At 39.5% G+C, this 22,173-nt stretch overlaps 3 long non-coding RNA genes across 3 annotated transcripts in view; 1 reads left to right on the forward strand and 2 right to left on the reverse strand.

The window, feature by feature from the left end:
• LOC121041351 (uncharacterized) overlaps window positions 1–22,173 on the forward strand; it is a 284,372-nt gene that overhangs the window by 205,754 nt on the left and 56,445 nt on the right. The gene's annotated exons all lie outside the window — the stretch shown is intronic.
• Window positions 158–4,768, reverse strand: LOC121041352 (uncharacterized). Its single transcript, XR_005795700.1, has 2 exons — window positions 4,684–4,768; window positions 158–792 (listed from the first exon to the last, which is right to left on the reverse strand). It is a non-coding gene; the product is annotated as an uncharacterized LOC121041352 (long non-coding RNA).
• LOC121041350 (uncharacterized) overlaps window positions 7,129–22,173 on the reverse strand; it is a 79,506-nt gene continuing 64,461 nt past the window's right edge. The window contains exons 2-4 of the long non-coding RNA XR_005795698.1: window positions 18,705–18,857; window positions 10,568–10,817; window positions 7,129–7,328 (exon numbers count right to left, since the gene is read on the reverse strand). This is a non-coding gene — a long non-coding RNA (uncharacterized LOC121041350). The remainder of the gene's footprint in view (window positions 7,329–10,567; window positions 10,818–18,704; window positions 18,858–22,173) is intronic.

Genomic DNA, 22,173 nt, shown 5'->3' on the forward strand with positions numbered 1-22,173 from the left:
CTCATAAGCTTCTAGAAGTTGGCAAGTTACATTATTTTTAAGTCAAATAGCCACTGAAGTCATTAGTTCAAGAGTGTCTACCTCCAGCATGGGCTTCTCTGCCCACTTCTTGCCTGGGAGGTGAGTTGAGGACAGAGTCTCGGCTTAACAGTGAATGTCTTGGTTTTCCTGAATTTATTTAACAACCGCCCTGGATGTTATTTCAACACAGCTTATCTTCCTACACAGTAATATGTCCCTTTATAATTTCAAGGCAGATTGACATGGACTGGGGCTTTTGAGGTTTCTGGACAAAGGTGGCACTGAGGCTTATTCAGGGATTTGAATTTCAAATGGGCAGAGAAGAACTTGGCAAAATGCCTTCCCCTGGGAGGTTGGATGGAACTGCCAGCAAAGGAACATTAATGCTGCTTCTGTGTTTGGCTGATCTTCATCCAGAAAAAGAAGAAGAAAGCACAAAGATGCTTCTCAACGTGGTAATCCAACGGTTTTTAAAGAGTATTTCTTGTCCCTCGGTTCCAGAAAGGTGTGGTTAAAGAGATCTTCAAAGGAGGAATAATGAAAAAGCCAGCCAGCAAGATCTGTAGTCTGGCCAGCTATGGAACAAGGAAGCAGCTGAAAGACTTTGTTGTCGTTCAGATGTGGCCTTCTACACCGAAGATTCACCAGAGCTCAGAGCTGGTTTTGTTCCAGTACTGGTTTTGAATCTTCTGTTCATAGGATTTCTATATTTATGTTGCACATTTTAGGCAAGTATTGTCCTTCATTGATTCAGCTATGTCTATCTGTCACCTGAAGACAGGGAAAAAAAGACAAAAAGCCAACAAACCTTGCACCAAAAATATATATAGATCTTTTGTTCCTTTGTCAAAAATGTTCTGTGAGCATCATGTTTGACAAAGAATAACAACAACTGATTTTGAGGAATCAATTATTTTTCCCTCTAGCTATAAAATTTTGAATTTGTATAAAAAACAAACACCAAAAAATACAAGTTTGGTACCATCCCCATATCTTGTCAAGGCTCACTCCTTCTTTCACTTGGATCTCATCAAGTTGTACCTCCTCCAATAGACCTTCCCTCAAATGTAAATTCTAAAATCAAATCATAAATTATTAAGTTCTGTCCAGATGTGATAATGGTGGTGGTGTTTGTATAAAAAGAAAAAAAAAGGTTGTCTTTTGGAAATACATGATAAAGTATTTATAAATGAAATAATCAGGCAGAATTGGTGGAGACAGAGAGGAGATAAGATTGACCATAAGTTGACATTGCTGAAGGAGGCTATAGTCACATGAGAGTTCATTTTCCTGTTCTCTCTACTTTTATATTTGAATTTTTCTGTAACAAAGAAATCTAAAAATAATTTTTATTGATCATGAGGTAGTACCCCCTCAGCCCTACTACCTACATCAGCTTGCTCTTCTTTGCTTTGTCCCATTGGATACTTTTCCAGCCCCTAGATCTCTCAAGTCATCTTGTTAATGGTTTGGTTTGTATTGGTTTACAGCCCCATCCTCTACCAGAATCTAAGCTCCATGAAGGCAGATACCTGGTCTGAATTATCCATGTCTTAGTAACAGCACAAATGATGAAACATTCAGATATAGATTTATCTCTCATACCCATAGTTCTCCAACCAGAAGACCTGAAGCAATTTACCTACTTTACCGCACCTATCTTCTTACCTTCTGCTTAGAGATAATTTCTCTTCTCCAGGAATGTTGTGAGCATGGGAGCATTATACCAAAAGAGCCACAGGACTTATCAGTTTCTAGCCTTTTAGAAAATCAACATCTTTTAGCTTTTTCTCTTTTGAGGTATTAGTTGACATTTCCATTTTAATCATTTCAACCATTTGGGAAGATTGAGCAGCTAAAGGTATTTCTATTCATTCACTTTTTAAACTGAAAAAGCAAAAAGACTAATTTTGGTTTTACCACTTCCGACCTGATGTAGAAATTTCTTTTTGCTGATTTCTTCTGCAAAATGGAAAACCAGAGTACAATAATTGGGGTAATCATAAGATGAGAGAGATAAAAACTATTTGGAACTCAGTATAAATGCCAAACCAAATTTTATAGAAATCCCAAACACATTTGAGATATCAGCAGTTCTCCTAAGGCCTGATGACAGCCTTGATGGCCTTAATTTTTCCCTAATATGTAGTTCTCTGTTATAGTACTCTACACAATGCTGTAGCATATCATTAATGCTTACAAATGTCATAAAAGTACACAGAGCAAAAACCTCCCAGCTAGAGAAATTTTACAATCTGAAGATAGAGGTAGTTAACTTTCATCTAGGGAACTGACAAAAAACACAGAATGGGTGGGTAGTTTGTAGAGAATGCTCCTATTTGTTCTTTTGAAGTGGGGGGACAGTGTTTAAGAATTGACAATATTTGACTGTAGAAGAATTTTCAAAATAAAGTCCAGAGAAAGTACTCCTGATTAAGGGAAAAAGAAATAGGAATGAGGGAAGGAATCTTTAAGTAGAAAAGAACCCTATTTTAAAACTGGTGAAGAACAAAACAGAGAAATAATTTTCCTGAAAATAATTTTTTTGAAGATAAACCTCAGTTTGAAATTGTTGGAAATAAAAGAAGAAGCAGCAATATGGAAATGTGGGAAGCTCTATTACATTGCCCACCAGATGCACTGGAATACAGATTTTTAATCCATGCATAATGTCAGAGTTAAAAATAATCTGAGCTGCTAAAAGTATATGATGGTTCTTTCTAAAGTTAAAGTATAAATATATCTCATTTGTTGAAATCAATATGTGAACCAACAAATATTTAGTGAGAAAATGTTGCATGCCAGGCACTGAGGATATACAAAGCCAAGGCAGACAGATGCAGTCTCTGTCCTCATAGCATTTATAGTTAACCAGAGATGATAAGTAGTAAGTAATAATGAAACTAGTACTATAGATAATTAACTAACTTATGGTAAGTTAGCAAAATAACTGTTCAGGTAGCCTCCGGAGCATTTAAGAAGGAGGACTATCCAATCTCAGGGGATGGGAAAGGGTATTGGGGAGCCACAGAAAAAGGCTGACATAGTGTCATTTATTCAAATTTTAGCTGAATGATTGGGGACTGGCTAGGTTACCATCGGGGAAATGTTTTCTATAAATAGTGATTAGCTTCTACAGGATTGCCAAGGCAGAAGAGAGCAAGTTGAATGTATAAACTGAGAGAAGTTCAGAGTAGTTACAGTGGAAAGAAATTGGGGTAAAAGTAGATGATGAGCCTGGAGGAGTAGGGAGGAACCGGATCATACAGGGCCTTGTTAAGGATTAAGAACAATTATCCTATGAGCAGCAACAGTTATGGGAAGTAAGACAAGAGAAAATTTAATGACTCTTCTTGTGATAGTCATTCTGTAATGAGGTGAATTAGAATTGAAATGTGCTGGAAAACAGACCATTTGTACACATTGGCCAAGACATCAGACACCTCCAGAACTATAGAACTCTGAGAACTCTTTGTGCCCTGTGATTGAAGAATCACACTGTATCCTGCCAAAGGGAACATAAACATATACAAACACACACACAAAAACAAAACCCTGGAGATCATCTCTGGAAAACAGACAAAATAATTCCAAACCACATCTAAGGCACAAGTGCTTATGAAGAGATGTCATGTGGGTGGGGCCAACCCACCCAGAGGCTTATTGGGCAATTGCAGTGAATAGCTTGGACTGGAGGGATAATATGAAAGTTGGCATCTCCTAAAAGTGCCACAAATGGGAGTGGTAGACTACCATCCCTGGAAATTCTGGCTTGTGTGTCAGTGGCATAGGAATCTGCTCAGCGTATCGTATGAAGGTTCCACCCATTTACTCAAAAACCTGGGAGTCATCCTCCTTCCCAACTCCTCCTCTTCCTTTATTCCACACATTGAATCTATTAGCAAAGTATTTGTTATTCTTACTTCCAAAATATATCTTGATTCTGTCTCTACTGCTACAACCCTGGCCAGAGTATCTGGCCTTGTGTACTTGTCTACTGATATAACATCTTAGACCCCTTTGCAGTCCATTTTCCATAGAGTAGAGAATGACCTTATAACCTTAAATATGGTCACTTTCTTGCTCAATATTCTTCAGTAGATACCCACTTAACTTAGAAGAAAATCATTCCCTTTCTGGACTACAAAGCTTTGCATAATGTGGACATCTACCTACCTTTCCAACCTTCGTCCATGCCTCCCACCGTTCTCTAAAGCTAGCCTTGATTCAGTTCCTTAAATGTGCTGAACTCTTTTCTGACTCAGAGCTCTAGAACACTGTGTGGTCCAAGGGTCTTCTGTATCATTTGGGAGGTTATATGAAATTCATATTCTCAGATTTTATGGCTGATACACAACATCAGAATTTCTGGGGATAGGACCCAGAAGTTTGTGTTCTAACAAGCTCTCCATGTGCTTTCTTTTTTTTTCTTTTTTTTAAGTGCTAAAGTCTGAGAGTCACTACTCGAAAGAATTCTGTTCCCTTGGGCCTGAAATCCTCTATGCTTTCAGCAGAGAGTTTACCAGAAACCAAAATAGCAAAGGTTTAAAATGTAGAAATGTATTTCTTTTTCATGCAAAAATCTTCGTGGATAAAATGGGGCTGGAACAGGATTCTACTGTTCCAGAACTCCTACTCCTACTGTCTTTCTTGTGACGTCACCTTTCTGGGCCTCTGTTCTCAAGTTCACATCATGATTCAGGAGCTCTCCTCTGGTTCCAGCTGTCATCGCTTCATTCCACGCACCTAGAAGGAGAGAAAGGAAAAGGTCATGACCTTCCCCTTAAGGACACTTGCCAGAAGTCAGGCATACCACTTCCATTTGCTCCCCTTTGACCAGAATGTTTCTCACATGGTCACACCCAACTTCAAGGAAGACTCTCAGGTAGGTTTGCTCTGAGTGGTCTGTCTACCTAAACTCGGATTATATTGGTAAGGAAGAATGAAGGAATTCATACTGGGAGTAATCTTCAGACCCTGCCACATCTCCCACTCTACCTCTTCTTTAATTTCATCCTTTCAAATAACCTAGCTACTAGGTTGGAGTAAACCCCATTCTATTGTTTTCTCTCACTGCACACAAATTATTTCCTTTACAGCTCACAATAAAATTTGTACTTTTATATCTGTAAATGCATTGAATGGCTCCCCTCCTAGACTGTAGAAACCACATGTATTCAACACGTGTCCTTAAGCACCTCATACAAAACCTAGTGCTTATCAGGCCCTCTGTCAATATTAGTTGAATGAATGAATTAATGAATGAATGAATGAATGAAGATACAACTAAAGAAAATAATCCTTCTGTGGAAGCTTGAAAAGTTTGTGTGGCAGAATACAAGAGCCACTGGAGAGGAGCCACTTGTGACTGTCCCTACCATATGGCCTGGCACTCACTCCCGTTAGGGGACCTCTACTCCCAGCACTATAAAGAATAAATCCCAGGGCACCTGGGTGGTTCAGTCAGTTAAGCGTCTGACTTCGGCTCAGGTCATGATCTTGCGGTTCGTGAGTTCGAGCCCCGCATCGGGCTCTGTGCTGATAGCTCAGAGCCTGGAGCCAGTTTCAGATTCGGTGTCTCCCTCTCTCTCTGCCCTTCCCTGCTCACACTCTGTCTGCCTGTCTGTCTCTCTCTCACAAGTAAAGAAACATTTAAAAAATGCTTTAAAGAATAAATCCCATCTCTGCTATGAACCTATATACTCTCAACCAGTTTTATAGAAGCAAGGAAAGAAAAAAAAAATTATGGCAAAGAAAAAGCTCAAAGAAAGGTAGTAACAATAAATCCCAATTTATTAGTAATCACATTTAAAAAGATGAATACAATTTGCCAGTTTCCCTGCACAGGTTCTCAGATGTAGGTAAAAATAAAACAAATTTCATAGCTTACAAATGATGTGTGTAAAATATAATGGTGTAGAAAATTTGAAACTAAAGGAATATATAAATAGAAAGCCAACATTAATCAAAACCAGCTCTTGTAGAAAATATGAATATCACATGATATAGACAAGGATGAAAGAATCAGTAAGAGACAAGGATGTTATGTAATGGTAAAAGGAAGATGGAACTATTCTGAGCCTATACATGGCTAACAGAATTCCAGAATATAAGTCAAAGGTTAATAGAACTAAAAAAAAAAAAAAAAAAAAAAAAACGTCTACAATCACTAAGGGAGATGTAACACATCTGGCTCAGAAAGCACTCTCTGAAGAGCTGAAAATTAATAAGGAAACACCAACTCTACAGGTAACACAATAGCACTAAATTCATTTCTTTCAATAATCACTGAATGTAAATGGACTAAATGTTCCAATCAAAAGAGAGAGATTATCAGAATGGTTAAAAAAAAAAGATTCATTTATATGTTGCCTATAAGAGACTCATTTGAGACCTAAAGTCACCTGCAGATTAAATGTGAGGGGCTGCAGAACGATCTGTTATACTAATGGAGGTCAAAAGAAAGCTGGAGTAGCCATACTTATATCAGACAAACTAGATTTTAAAACAAAGGCTGTAATAAGACATCAAGAAGAGCATCATATCATAATTAAAGGCTCTATCACTCAAGAAGATCTAACAATTGTAAATACTTATGCCCCAACTAAGGATATAAATGCTATGAACATAATTAACAAGTTTGATGTAATTCCTATTTAGAACTCCAACCTACAATATTACTTTTGTTTCTCTTCAAATGTATGTGCAACATAGATTTTCAAACATTCAACTTATAGGAGGCAACAAATATTACAGAATCTAAGTCCTACAGATAACAAAGGAGCAAATATAAAATATCTATGTCATACGGACTGTGTTCTCTGACAAGAGTATAATAAAATTAGAACTCAAGAAAATAGGATAGCCATGGCCGCAAATACATTCAGAAATTGTAAAACATTCTTCTGTTAGCATTTAGCAAAAAAGAAAGCAAAAGAATTTTTTTAAAAATAACTGACCCAAGGGGTGCCCAGGTGGCTCAGTCGGTTGAGCTTCCAACTTCGGCTCATGTCATGATCTCATGGCTCATGGGTTCGAGCCCCGCATCCGGCTCTGTGCTGACAGCTCGGAGCCTGGAGCCTGCTTTGGATTCTGTGTCTCCCTCTCTCTCTTCTCTCCCACTCACACTCTGTCTCTCTTTCTCGCTCAAAAATAAACAAAAAAAGAAAAACAGAAAGAACTGACCCAAAACCCCAGATGTGTAACAGAGTAAAAGCTCTCCTTGAAGGAAAATGTATTACCTTAAAAACATATATGAAGGAAGAGAAAAATTAAAAACCAAAGAGCTACATGTTCACCTCAAAAACCTGAAAAAGAATAACAGAGAAAATCAAGCAGGTGGAAGGAAACAATAAACATAAGAGCAAAACTTAAGCAAAGTTTTTTAATAAACAAATACTAATGAGGATCAACTCAGTCTAACTCCAGCCCCTTAAGAAGCTAATAAAACAGACAAACTTAGGGCCAAATTTGTAAGAGAAGAATTTCATGATAAATGTGATTAATGAATGATTGGCCAACAGGTGAGCTGACTTTCATGATAGTAAGGAATGAAATGGGATTACATAGGTGAAGAATTGGTCCAATGCTTGCAATTCAGTCAGAACCCAGTAAGTATCATTTCCTCTTCTTACAATAAACTAATAAATGAATTAAAATGAAGTGTTAATGGATAATGACAGTTCACTGCAGTGCTTTTGAAATGCAAAGGATTTATTAAAGGAAAATCTTAGAATCCCAATATATAAAATGATAATAGTATAAGGACTCTGAATAAATGTAGTGGTAGAGGAAACCCCTTTCTCATTGTCCCACTAGGCATTTAAACACTTACTGAGAATCCCTGGAATGCTGAGACCCCAGTTGCAAAACCGATAATTGATGGCCTAAACTATCTTTAGAGGGCCCACCGTGCTCAAATCACCCTGTTCTGCAGGGCCTTTGTGTGTGACTACAAGGAGTGATTCATATGAAGATATAAAGGAGACCATTTGCAGGACCTGTCCTTAGACCGCATGAGCCTTCTGGTTTCACTAAAAGTAGGGAGGCATCTTCTCTCTCATCCTTCTCAAAGCAGAACACAAGCCTGGGCCACATCTACCATCATTAGTGTCTGTTAGAGATTTTGGTTTCAAGTAAGAGAAAACTCTCACCAACAGCCATTGAAATCACTGACTGGAAGAATATTTGGTAATTCACCATGTACATGGAAGAGATGGACAATAGTGCACAGGGAAAGACAGGAATCAGGACAGTTCCAGCTTTTGGAGAGTAGAAATCAAAGAGAATTTATTCACACAATTCCCGCAATGAGATGAATCAACTCCAACACCCATCCTTTGTGTGTTGCTATTTGAAATGTATTTTCCAGGAGAGAGACTTCAGTGGGCCCAGCATCATGACAAACTGACCTTTCTACCATGTGACCATTGCTATGATCTTTGATACTCAACTCTCTGCAGCTTTCTAGAATCTAGTCCATGTTCCAAGTCTAGTTCACAGCTTCCTGCTAAGTCTGTAAGCCTCTGATATTCCTTAGATGAATTCTCCCATTGTTAGGATAACTATAGTTAGGGCTTGTTGCTTACAAACAAAATCCTGACTAATAGAAAGGGGCTTTGTTCAAAATCTTGTGAATAGTTAATGTCCATATCTTTGAGAGATTGGGGACATCATGACATTGGCACAAGAGGCTAGAATCATATCAGTATCTTATGGTTTAAAGCTAAAAATAGTAGAGGTTATGGACTTAACCTGACTAAAAACCTCTAAGTGTAAGAAACCTTTCGCAAAACCCAAGAGCAAAGCTGTAATTTCTGTTATTGGCTTCTTTTATATGTGTGTACCCGACTCCATCTTCTGAGTGAATTGTTTTCATTGATTACAATTGTCTTCTTCTTTCCTCTAATTATAAAATCTTAAAATCAAAGCAGAGGGGCCTGCAATAAACCCTTTTCCCTGCCAAAGTGAGTTTTTCAAAACAACAGACAAAACAGAACTCAATTTGATCATCCCAGGAGAATGGAACTTGGAAATCCTTTGCCAAAAATATTTTCAGAGCAAGCCTTCAATCAGAAGGTGCCTTTTATCTTTGGAGACATCAGTAAGCTGACCTTAAGAAAATGTAGCTATGCTCTCTCTAGCCTTAAATGTGTGGGAACCAGACGTATGTCTCCATATGCCGGAATTTTTATTACAGAACTAACCAAAACCCCTCAAAGAGAATCGTAAATTCACAGTAACATGTCCATTGAGACTTTTGCCCAGTGAACGTGTGGGAAAATACAAATATTGTTGAGGCCAGTGTTTGCCAAACAACATTCAAGAGACCATTAGTGACCCAGTCAAGGGCCTCAGTGGCTTTTTCCTCAGTCTGTCCTTGAATTTCAACAGTTACTGAACCAACTCTACATATAGAAAGTTAGCCCCAAGAGAGTCACTTCCTGAGAAAGAACAGAGCCCCACAAATCTAGAAGGTATCTATCTTAAGAGAAATAATTAAAACCATGACCATGGCGAATAGAAAAAAAAAGACTGCACTATCTTTGGAAATCATATGGATTCATCCATAAGGCACTTTACCCTAAAATACATGCCAGGAAGTGGCCGTCTGATAAATAGCCCTGAGGTTCTGGCCAATAAACGTATGAAAAATTACTCAAAGTCATAAGTCTTCAGGGAAATGCAAATTAAAATCACAGTGGTATAGCACTACACCCACCAGAATGGCTAAAGTTAAAAAAGATTAACCGTACACATTGCAGAGCATGGAGGAACTGGAACTTTCAAATGGAAAGTGCACATGGAAAGTTACATTGCCTTAACAATTTCAGAAAACTGTTTGGTATTATCCACTAAAGCTCAACATACAACACACTCTGTGGTCTGCAGTTTTACTTTTAGGTATATTTTCAACAAATTCATTTACCCAAGAAGAAACATGAATGAGAATGTCTTTAGCAACATGATTTGTAATGGCCATAACATAATCTGAAAATCATCAAATGCCCATCAACTCTAAAGGATAAATGAATCTATGCAATTGATACTATACAGCAATGTAAATGAACAAGCTACAAAGACATACATGAAATTTAGGATCCTCATATTGAGTTAGGGAGGACACATGAAATAATATGATATTTTCTTCATTTATTCAAAGTCGAAAGCCAGGTATGATGACCATGGTGTTAGAAGTCAGTATGGCAATTACCTCTAGAGAGGAAAGAAGGGTATTGATTAGAAAGGGCCAGATGGAAATCTTCTGGGCTGTCCAGTGTTCTAAATCCTTGATCAGTCATAGTTAAATGAATGCCCTGTGATTACTTACTAAGCTGTACCTTTAGGGGTTGGCCACTTTCCTGTACACAGACACTCCAAAATAAAAAGTTCTTTAAAAATTAGTACTGGAATCCACTGGTGTAAATATATTTCCAGGCTTCAACTAGAAGAGAGCCACAGTGGTTGAACTTTACAGTCAGCCCTGGATTTACTGCTTGCTAGCCTCAGTTTTCTCAAATGTAAAAATAGGCCTAAGAATTCCTACCTCAGAGCAGTGCCTTGGGCTTTCAAATGTGCTGTTTCCTCTGCCTGTTATCCATTTTCCGGCTCCTTCCTCTGATACCTTTACCCCAGATAATTCCTACTTGTCTTTAAGATGCAAGTGTTGTTGTCCATTGCTTTAGTAGGGCAGTAATCTCTGTACATTGATGATACCATCGATGATGTCTGTCCTTCCCATGTCACAGTGGATATTGTCAGAGTACCTGGTTCCACACAACAGGAGGTGATTCACACTGACCAAAAAGAAAAGGAATTGTTACAAGACTAATAAGAAGCTCAGGCATCACTGGAAGGCCGGTGAATTTGGCATAAAGGAAGTGGAAAGAAACAAATAAATAAATAAAACTAGCTAAAATTATGTTCCTGAGAGATTTTGATGCGGACAATGTTAACACCATCACAACCACCACCAGAGAAATAAAGTGCCCTGTCTCTTCCTTGAGGCAGAACCTATTCAAATTCTAGCAAGGTGTTGTCTGCTTGGCAAAACTTGGGTGACATGCCTGTAACGTAGCTGCAAGTGGTGCTGGGAAAAAATACCCAGCATTTTTAGCTTTTATAGTTAGAGGTCTTTGCTCCATCCACACTGATAAGGCATTTCTTCATGTAGAAAGAAAATCAAATGCTGAGCGGCCAAAATGAATTGCACAAGTTAAACACACTGTGTTTCTTTGTTTAATTTTCTTCCTTACCCAAAAGGCACCAATATCTCTAAGGCCAGGAACCATATCCAACTTGTGTATCATTTCGTCTTTGCACTCAGCACAATGCCTAACACAGAGTAGGTCCTGAGTAAACTTTGTTGAACAAATGAGTAACTAATTTAATAGTTATAAAACATTTAACATAGTACCTAGCACACAGTATATGCAATATACATAAGAGAAAGCAATGTATCTTTTGAAGATAAGGACCACTTCTCATTCTGTTTTGTGTCCCTATAAATATATCAATTAGTATGTGTTCAATATTTGTTGAATGGATAACTAAATCAATGAATTCATGAATATGTGTCAATGTCACTCATCTCTCAGAGTACATCCAAGATGTTGCTTAAAACAAAGACTAATTAGGTGCTCAAAGGTTGAGCAATGACACACCTAGGCAGCCATGTCCTAGATGGGAGAGATAAGATGATGGTCTACTTATCATCAGTCACCACAAGTCCATTGAAATTCATATGCGTGCATACAATCTAACAGTATAAGTGCTTCTTTTCCCTTCTTCATCTATTTCCCCAGGCTCATATTGCTTCCCTTACTTCCAACTGCTTAAACATGTAGGGACAGGGTGACTCTTACTATAAAATCGTCAGATAAAGTCTTGATCCCTCTGCTAAGAATCCAACTGATAGAATGTCAAAATCCCATGTCCCATATTGCCTCTTGGGATTTTATGGCTAATCAAAATGGCAGCATGAGTTCTGGTTTCTGGCAAAGAGTATTGGTTAGTCTATCCCATTTGGTCAAAACTGGAACTTTAATATTTTTTCAGTTGGGAGTACCCTCAATGCTATCACCAAATCCCAAAGTTTGTCCTAACAGCATATCTTCAGGTACAGCCTTCATCACTGATCTAGAAACAGATTTGATGCTGAGAAAAATTCTGATTATGTGTAGTCCCATCAGAATGCAGCCTGATACAATCATTTGTCTGGAGCTAGAACATGAATCAAAGAAAAGCCAACTGAAACTATTATCAGATTGTTTCAACTGGCAATTCGGCTAAATGAGGAGGGGAGGAGGACCTGAAAACTCCAGGTCGCTATATATATTTGCAAAAGGAGAAAGGAGAAAGGAGAGAGGAGAGGAGAGGGCAGGGGAGAGGGGAGGGGAGGGGAGGGGAGGGGAGGAGAGGAGAGGAGAGGAGAGGAGAGGAGAGGGGAAGGAAGGAAGGAAGGAAGGAAGGAAGGAAGGAAGGAAGGAAGAAAATTTGAAGGATGGTAATTTTTTCTCCAAATTTAAAATAGTTTTGAAGTTGTTTTTAATGTATAAGGCTAAGTCATAAATTCAAAGAATAGGTAACTATGATTACTGCATCTGGAATATTTGTTCACATCTTGAAATACCAGCCAACTTTGCATGATTACCAGTAGATGGCAGCATTACCTCCACCATTTTGATCTTTAACTGCCAACTCCGAGGTTATCAGCGTTTGAAAGTTAACAATCACAGATTGCAGACCAGCTGCCCAATTTGTTGGCTGTTGTAAACTTTCTTTTATGATACACCCCTCCTTTAAAAGAGATATATTTAGCCAATATATCCTTTAAATGTGTGCATGGAACTAAAGATGCATGAGCAGTGTGCTAGCTTGCTTTTATTTTCCTTTTTTCTTTCCTTCCATTGATTTTCCTTCCAGAGATTTCCAGGCAAGTCTTTGCATGTCTAATTGTATGGAGACAATTAACTGTTCTATAAAATGTTGCTTCCTCCTATCTTGTATATGCACCCACTTACATACAACTTTACTCACCAACTACCAAAGCCCTGCCAATGGAAGCAGAAAAAATGGGGGGGGGGGGGGCGGTATTTTAAATAGATTGTGGTTCCGATCCTGGCTGGATCACTTAACTTCACTGAACCACATTTTGCTGTTGTTCTGTTTTGTTTTGCTTTTGTGTATGAAGATGAAATTACTAGAGCTAGTAATACCTGCCTAACAGAACTATTGTCATAAGTATCTACAATAACTGAATTCAGTAAATGTTTACTGAGCCCTTACAACAAGGAATTAGTAATACATTAGTTTTATCCTCAAGAAGATCACAGTCTACAGTGTGCTGTCCAATATAGTATCCACTAACCATGTGCAACTATTTACATTTAAATTAAGTAAAATTAAGTAAAATTAAAAATTCAGTTCCTCGAGGGCACCAGCCACATTTCAAGTGCTTGACAGCCATATGTGACCAGTAGTTACCATACCGTATAACGCAGGTGTAGAACATGTCCATCACTACAGAAAGGTCTATTGGACCACAGTGGTCTGGAAGGCTAACCAGACTCATAGAAGTTAATAATCATTTTAAAAAGCACTATCCGTATCAATATGCAAAACAGGAAGGTGAAACATGGGAGTGATGAGGTCTTCCCAGTGGTGTCAAAGAAGATGGAATGATAGAGAGACAGAGACAGAGATAGAGATAGAGATAGAGGTAGAGATAGAGATTCTTTTAATGCAAGCCTTTACACAAGAGATAATACTCCAAGAGTAGTCTGAGGGGTATCAAGGTGCTTTCAGGAAGACTCAAAGGGAGGAGGAAAAGTCCTTGAAGAGGCATATCATGTACAAAAGCACCAAGGAAGACAAAAAAGCCACAAGTGTGCCCAGGGAATTCAAGGTACACTGTATTGTAGAAGGATAAAGATTGAGGGCCAAGGAGGGTGAAATAGAAGGAGACGGGGCTAAGGAGGGAAAATCCACCACTAAGTGAGTGTTTTTAGTGAACACTTCGCATGGCTTAGGTTTCCTTCCCCCAGTGTAAGAGGATGAACAGCGACCCTTGTTTTTACATCTGAGCTCAGGGAGAGACAGCCAAGAAAGAAGGAGAGGTTCCTGACTGATTCTTTCCACCGCTGCATCTGAGTGGAAAATGAAACTAACTCCTCTTCCAGTCCTGTACAGCCCCTCCCAGAGCAAGGCTGCTTCCCTCACACATTCCTCAGCCTGTGAGAACATCCTACCAACCATGTCACCAGTAACACCGCTGCCCGCATCAGCCGTTGTGGAGGTGCATTGAGCCCGAATGACTGCGGAATGCCTTCCACCAAGGTTAAAACATATTCAGGCCTCTCATGAGTCCTGAGCTTTGAACCGATGTCCAACTTTTTGTGGTTACAGTTCATAGTCGGCTGGCCAAATGTGACTTCCTGGTTTTAGGATAAAAGACTTGGGGTGGAAGAGGGGAGAAGACTAAAAAATTCTACTTGACATCAAACGGCTCTTGCAGCATAGAACTTGAATGAGCAACGCACAGCTGAGTCCTAATCGTGCTGATTACATTTCTGAATTTATACACACTGAAAATTTCAGAAGAAGGAGGTTTGGTGGCAATATGTTTGGGGTTCCTCTAGCCTCTAGACACTTGGGAAAGACTTGCAAGTGTATGCTGATTTGCAGCACACAGCTGGGAGTAACGGGCTGTGATGTGGGGGGAGGAGGAGACAGAAAAGGAAAAAGAAAAAGCCCTGTTGTAATAGATGTTCCAAAAAACACAGAGATGAGGTGGGGCTGGTGGGGGAGGGTTGGCTGAACCCTTCATACGGTTTTATTTAAGTTTGAATAGAGATAATCAACTCTGCTGTTTATTTCCATACCAAATTCTCGGTGGCCAGAACTCTGTCACATTCCTAACGCAGATAATTTTAGCAGCAATCTTTCTGGAATAGAAAATGTGCCAAAGACACTTCCTGCTAAGGAGTTTCCAGGAGAATCCAGAAGAGCCTATCCTGCACTCCTGGAAGCAAGACAACAGCTTTTCTTCTCCTTCCTGGGTGGCCAATTATTCCTGTGACAACACCTCATACTTTTCACGTGATGGCGTTTGACAAAGAAGAACCCAAGCCAGGATAAGCGCTCACCCAGTTGACACTCAATCTCTGTCTCTTTATCATCCCAGGTTGAACGTTGGGGGAGGGGAGCTGGCGTGAGAGATCAACTCTAAAACCATGTTTTCATGGTGATGAAGCAATCCGCATGGTTTTTAAAAGCAGAGGGTGTTGGGATTAGCCAATATGCTGGAGAGGACCAGTTTGGCAACTTTGACGCCTTACTTCTCTCTGCCTCAATTTCCTCATCCATAACATCTAAAATCTCATACTGTTGACCTCACAGTGTCCATTTTGAAATTATGTGAGCTATGGTTTCTGTCATTATGGAGTCATACACAGACTGATTAGCATATTTCAGAGCCTAAAGGGATGTTTGCTGTCCTCAGGGAATTGATTTTCAGTTTTCTTAAGAACAAATGGCATATCCAGCCCCCATTTTTTTTTAATTGTGCAAAGAACACTTAACATGAGATCTACCTTTGTCACGGATTTTAAAGTGTACAGTATTGTCAGTAAACACAATGCAGGTCTCTAGAACTTAATCATCTTGCATAAGTGAAAGTTTAAAACAGTTGAAGAGCAGCTCTCCATTCCCCCTCCCCCAGCCCTTGGAAAGAACAATTCCACTCTCTGCATTTCACTACTTTGTATTCCTTGGATAAATAGTATCATGCAATATTGGTCCTGTGATGTACTTACTTTACTTAGCACAATGTCCTCAAAGTTCAGCCATGCTGTTGCATATGAAAGGATATCCTTTTTTAAGGGTGTATAATATTTCTCTCTCTCTGTGTGTGTGTGTGTGTGTGTGTGTGTGTGTGTGTGTGTGTGTGTGTTTATAATATACATATTTAAAATAATAGCCTTCCTAGCAGGAATGAGGTGATGTCTCACTGTGGCTTTGCTTTGCATTTTCCTAATGCTTGGTAATGTTGAACACCTTTCCTTTTGCTTCTTGGCCATTTGTAGGTCTTCTTTGGAGAAGTGTCTCTTCACTTCTTTTGCTCATTTTTTAATCACCATATTTGTTTTCTCCGTAATGAGTTGAGATCTTTATATATTTTGGATATTAACTCCTTGTCGGATCTATGGTTTGCTAATATTTTTTCCCTTCTACAGGTTGCTTTTTCACTCTAATTGTTTCCATCAACACCTTTTGTTTGATCTACTCTCACTTGTCTATTTTTGCTTTTGTGGCTTGTGTTTTTGGTGTCATGGCCAAAACACCATTGCCAAGATCAGTTTCATGAAGCTTTTCCCATATATTTTCTTCTAGTCGTTTTACAGTTTCAAGTCCTATGTTTAAATCTGTAAGCCTTTTTGAGTTGGCTTTTGTCTGTTGTGTAAGATAAGGATCGAATTTTTCTTATTTTGCAAATGGATATCCAGTTTTTCCACTGCCATTGGAGGAAGATATCCAGGTCCAAATGTAAGCTTAGTACATGGAAACTTTAAGGAAGGGAAAGTCTCTCCTCATTGACAACAACTTCAAGGCTGAAAACTTCGGCCTGTAACTTCCCCTTATTAGCCTAGAATCATTCATCAAAAATTTTTTTTAACTTATTTTCAAATTGTTACCACCTCAGGGGATTATTTCATACCTGTGTTATGTGGCAGGGAACATGGCACTTTCTTTCATTGAAATTAGAGTGGTCTTCTTCGGTTATGATGGGGCTCCCCTCAACAGAGGATAGACTTAAGGCCTTGGGAAAAGGGTTACATGTTCACCCTGGCGTTGGCTTTGCTGTCCTCACAGCCCACACTTTGAATTTGGAAATGATACAACTGTTACGTTATTTTTATTCTTTCCTTATATGGAAGGCTCCTACCCAGTTCCTTGTTTACTTTTCTTTCTCTTCCTCTTTTCCAGGGCAACACCTATTCTGTGAGAAAATTTTTTCTCCAGCTTAGAAACTGGAAGGAAGTTATGCAGGAGGCAATGACTAGTTCAGGGCAGAAGAGCTACCCTCAGAACTTAGGTGTGGATGTGGTCATTCCTGCCAACCTGCCCGGGCTGTGTTTGGTTGTACTAGGCCCAAACCCCTACAAAAACACCTACCTATGCCAAACAGAGGAAAAGAAAGAAAATCTGTTAAGAAACTGAATCTCCTTCCCTTTGCACTAAATTTAACAAGGATACTTGACCATTTAGTTAGCACCCCCAAAGTCAATTGTGAGGGTAACAAAGGATTGTCATAACATTCTTAAGAAATATGTGAGGGCGCCTGGGTGGCTCAGTCAGTTAAGTGTCTGATTCTTAATACCGGCTCAAGTCATGATCTCACAGTTTGTGAGTTCAAGCCCGGCATCAGGCTCTGTGCTGACAGCACAGAGGCTGCTTAGTATTCTCTTTCTCCCCTTCTCTCTCTGCCCCTCCCCCAGTCATGCTCATGCTCTCTCTTTCAAAATAAATATATAAACATAAAAAAAGAAATATTTGAGATATTCTCTGAGGTTGACGTGGGGAATCTTCAGGCTTAGAGCAGCAATCTCAAATTCAAATGCCCATAGAAGTCTGGCATATAATGTAAAGGAGGGAAGCAAGAGAATATAAGACATAATTTTACATAATTCTGTTTTAATTCTTAATTCTACTGTTGACTATAAGTGTGTTGATTAAAGGCCATTGCCACTAGCTCTAAGTGTTGAATAGTAGGGAGTGGTGGGGACTGTGGAAAACTAAAGACGGCATGCGTGATTAAACAGAGTGGTCCCAAGCACCTTGGCCACTCAGCTGGTTAAGTGTCCAACTGTTGATTTCAGCTCAGGTCATAATCTCACAGTTTGTGGGTTTCAGCCCTACATCAGGATCTGTGCTTTTATCACGAAGATTCTCTCTCTCTCTCTCTCTCTCTCCCTCTCTCTCTCTCTCTCTCTCTCTTTCTCATATAAATAAACATTAAAATAAACAAACAAAAATAAAGAGAGTGGTCCCTGCTCATCTCCAGCTGATTGTTACCCTGTGAGACCATGAGCCCAATGTTGCTAGATGATTCAGTTTTTCAGGAGAAGCCAGAGATTTCTAAGTTTTGAATATTGTCAAGTAAACTAACCAATGCAACTGTAAGTCATTATATTGGTTACCCTTATGCAAAAAGTACAAGTTGAACTTTGGGGTGCTGGTAATGTTCTATTTCTTGATGTTGCTGCTAATTACATAGGCGTGTTCTTTATGAACATTCATCTAGCTGGGCACTTAAATGTGTACTTTTCTGTATATATTATACTTTAATGAAACGTTTTTAAATATGTTGGCAGGTAGTTGAGTTTTTAGAAGAATTTTAAAACATTATCTGGGCCAACATCATGTAGGCCTAATAACGCCCATCTGTGGGTTGAATTAAGCCCTCAAGGTCACTCTTTATAAACTTTAATTTAGAAAACTTAGAAGGGGAAAAGAATTCTGACTTTTCTAGCACTTATTCAAAGGCTGGGGAGGAAAGGAAAGGCTAGACATGGCTATGAGTTTCCATGAGGCACAAATAGATTTCCAGGGCACAGTACTGTGGTCGGAGTATACACAGGGAACAGTCCAGATCATCAAGGTCATGACCTTCTCATCCTCACCTGTGACAGCCTGTCTTCATTTGACTTGCTTGTTGGTTCCCCTGGTCCACCATTTTTGGGGCCTGCATTCTAGCTTCACTGAGTCTCCCCTCGTGGAAATTCAGGTCTCATGTTTCCTCTCGTTGAGACGAAACCAGCACATTGCAACCTAAGCTTTAGGAAAAAATGAAGGTAATATGAGAGAGTAGAAAATAGACAAGCATTGAAGTCAGACAAAACAGCATTCACATATGGCCCTGACACAAACTAGCTGAGGATTTGGCCAAGTTACTTACCCACCTTGAACTTGTGTTTTCTCATTTAAGCAACCCTGACATGAATACCTCTTCCCTAAAGGTGAGAAATGTATAAATAAGTGCCTAGGATGGCATTGTCTTTCAAACTTTAATGTGCATGGAATGTTGCCCAGGAATCTTGTGAAAATGTGGATTATGATTGAGTAGAGTTATGGCAGGATCTGAAATTATACATTCCTAACCAGCTCCCAACTACACCAGTGCGACCAGTGCCAGAACCACACTTTGCAAAGCTAGACTGCAGAGTGCTTGATCACAGTACTTAGTGGGTACTAATTCTCCACTATCACCCTCCATAAAAATATACACTCCCAATGAGAACTTTGAAATGGAAAGCTGGAGGCGCTATTGACACTGACTTTGTTTGCTTTGCATGTGATTCCAGTAAGTTCTGAGGACCTAGTTTCCTTCGTAATGCTGACAGCAAACTCGCAGTTTCCTCCATGATGACTTTCACAGGGAGACAATGGGAATCCTTTCAGCTGAAAGCAATGGTCAACAGGGTTGCTGAATTAGGAAAGGAGACCAGAAAAGTTAAATGTGCTCCTCCTTAGGAGATTTCTCTTTGTTTCTTCAAGATGACTTCCAAACTCACTGGTTTGTTTTTTCATCTGAATGCTTTATTCCATGAATAGCCTAACAATATAAATGTGTTTCAAGTACATGAATAAACAACATAATAATAAAAAGCACATGACTTTCCCAAGAATTTATCCCTGCAGTTCTGAGTTAACCAAAAGACAGCAACTTTCACTTTGGGGGACGGGAATGAGGACAAGTTTCAAATGTGCTTAAGAGACTCAGAGAGGAGAGGAAACAGAAGGTAAGGAAAGACATATTGGCCTGCACTACTCACGTGTTCCCCAGAACTGTTTGGGACAATTGGAGAGGAAAAGGGAAGCTATTACAGAAGAGATTAAAGTGGCAAGAAAACACACATCTGGTTTTGTACTGGTTTAAAGAAGACCTTTTCCCCAGGAATATGAGAGAGAGCATGAGCTTCGGAATCAAGCAGAATCTGGAACAAACAAACAAACAGGCATCGTCCCTTTTCATACTGGACAAGATTGGCCACTCACCTGAGTCTAAGTTTCTTCATCTGTAACATAGGGGGACTAAATACCTACCCTAGTGGATTGTTCTAGTAAGATACCAAAAATCACCCATGGGAAGCACCTCACTCAGTGGCCACTTAGCTTAACATATGCTCATTAGGTGGGTGTTTCCCACCTTCCTTCCCTAGGGGACTGAGGCTGTTGATCACAGAAAGAACACCATAGCCTAATTACCCCGACCCATCTGAGTCATCAGGACATTTCTTTTGATAGGCAGATAATCTACACCAAGGTGGAAGACTTGTTACACATTCATGAGATGTGTTCCCATCAGCACTGCCATCAGTTTTGCTCAATACCTACTATGGTCCCCACGGCCAAGTAGCCGATCATTCAAACCCATGTTGCTTTAGCCCCACTTCACCTAGCCCTTACCTACACCCCACCCCACATGCCTCTGACACTGTCAGGATGCCATCAAAAAGCCCTAGGTTTGAATTGATGGTTTCTTATTCACTAGCTGTGTGAACTTTGACAAATCACTTAACTCTGTTAAGTCTCCATTTCTCCATCTGTAAAAACAAAGAGACAAAGAGTATAAAACGAGGCATCAGTGCAGCACCTGACACATTGAAGGCACTCTGTCATGTTAGTTCTGCTTGTTGGTGGTGTTCTTCTTTACAGTGGGCTTTGCCCCTGTTCATAGGTAAGGAAATCGGCATTCTAGGTGAATGAGTGATAAGGCCAAGCTTTGAAATTTGCCATTTCCATGGAGGAACAGGAGGCCCCAAAATGCAGAATAAAAGGTGTCCAAGACCATAACAAATTTTTAAATCAGCTGGCTCAAAGTCCATGGTCTTTGCAGATCAACATACTGCTAAGCACCAAGGAAGGTACAGAAAAAATTAAGACACAGATGCTGCCTTAAAGGTGCTTTTAGGAATCTGGGTATCAGTCCCATATGGATCAGAGAGCTGAGAATGACAACAGCAATATCCTGCTTGGTTGACCAAATGTCAGTGTTGATGGAAACTTTTCTCTCCCATCAGTTTTCCCTCTATCCAAGGACTTCCAAGTACCTCCACCTACAAACCCACTGACTTGTTCTGTTTTAGTAATTAGTTTCTCTCTCCAAATGAAAGATAAGAAAATCTTCTGAAAAAAGGAAGATAAAACCCCATAAATACTACGGGTAATTCAACGAACTAATTGATATTACTCGGTTATCACATCTGTTCAACTGATGGCCCTATTCATGTTCTGGATATTTGTCAAGTACCTGGATTTGGGCTTCCCACCTTCTATTTCAGAGTCTTAGAAATTCAAGACCCTCATCTAGTATACTTCTGGCCCATTGTTTCTCCAACCTAGTTCTGGGTGTCCCCTGATTTCAGGTTTGCCTGCCTTTGCGGTTTTGACTCATCACATGATTCCTTGAAACTTGCCTATTTCCCCAGAACCTGCCCTTCAACCTGCATTCACAATTCATTGCAATAGAAACTCTGTATCTTTTTTAAGGCCAGTGCTCTTTGCCTTGATTAAAATTTATCTCTGACTAAGAAAACTGCTGTAGTGATTCTGTGTGCTTATAGTCTGACTTTTCTACCATTTAATGAGAAAGTACTGTACTAAGTGAAAGGGATATAATATTAGGTAAAACAGAAGCACAAAGATTAATGCTTTTGTTTTGTAGTGGGTAACACAGACCCGTGGCTTGAACTTTCTCTCACTTTTCTTTTTCAGCAACTTCCTCTTCTTCCCGGTCTCCAAATGATGGAATATCTTAGGAACCCGTTGAAACTCTTCTTTCCTCCGTCTGTATTTACTCCCTAGGTGATTTCAACCGGTCTTACTTTTAACTACCGCTGTCCACTGTGTCTCCCAAATACATATCTTCACCCCAGACCTTCCCTTGTACTCTGGTCTTCCACATCCACCCACCACTTGAGCCTCTAAGAGGCACCATACACTGAGCAGGTCCAACCCAGAATCTCCCAGTCTTCTCTGTCCTACCCTTCCGTTCTTCCTAACACAACATAGTTTTTCTTATGTGCTGTACCCAATGTGTTAGCAAGTCTTTCAGCTTCTATCTTCAACATATGTCTGGAATCCAAACCC

This window comes from Herpailurus yagouaroundi, unplaced genomic scaffold (genome assembly GCF_014898765.1).
Source record: "Herpailurus yagouaroundi ecotype Mexico unplaced genomic scaffold, PumYag 183, whole genome shotgun sequence".
NCBI classification, from domain to species: Eukaryota; Metazoa; Chordata; class Mammalia; order Carnivora; family Felidae; genus Herpailurus; species Herpailurus yagouaroundi.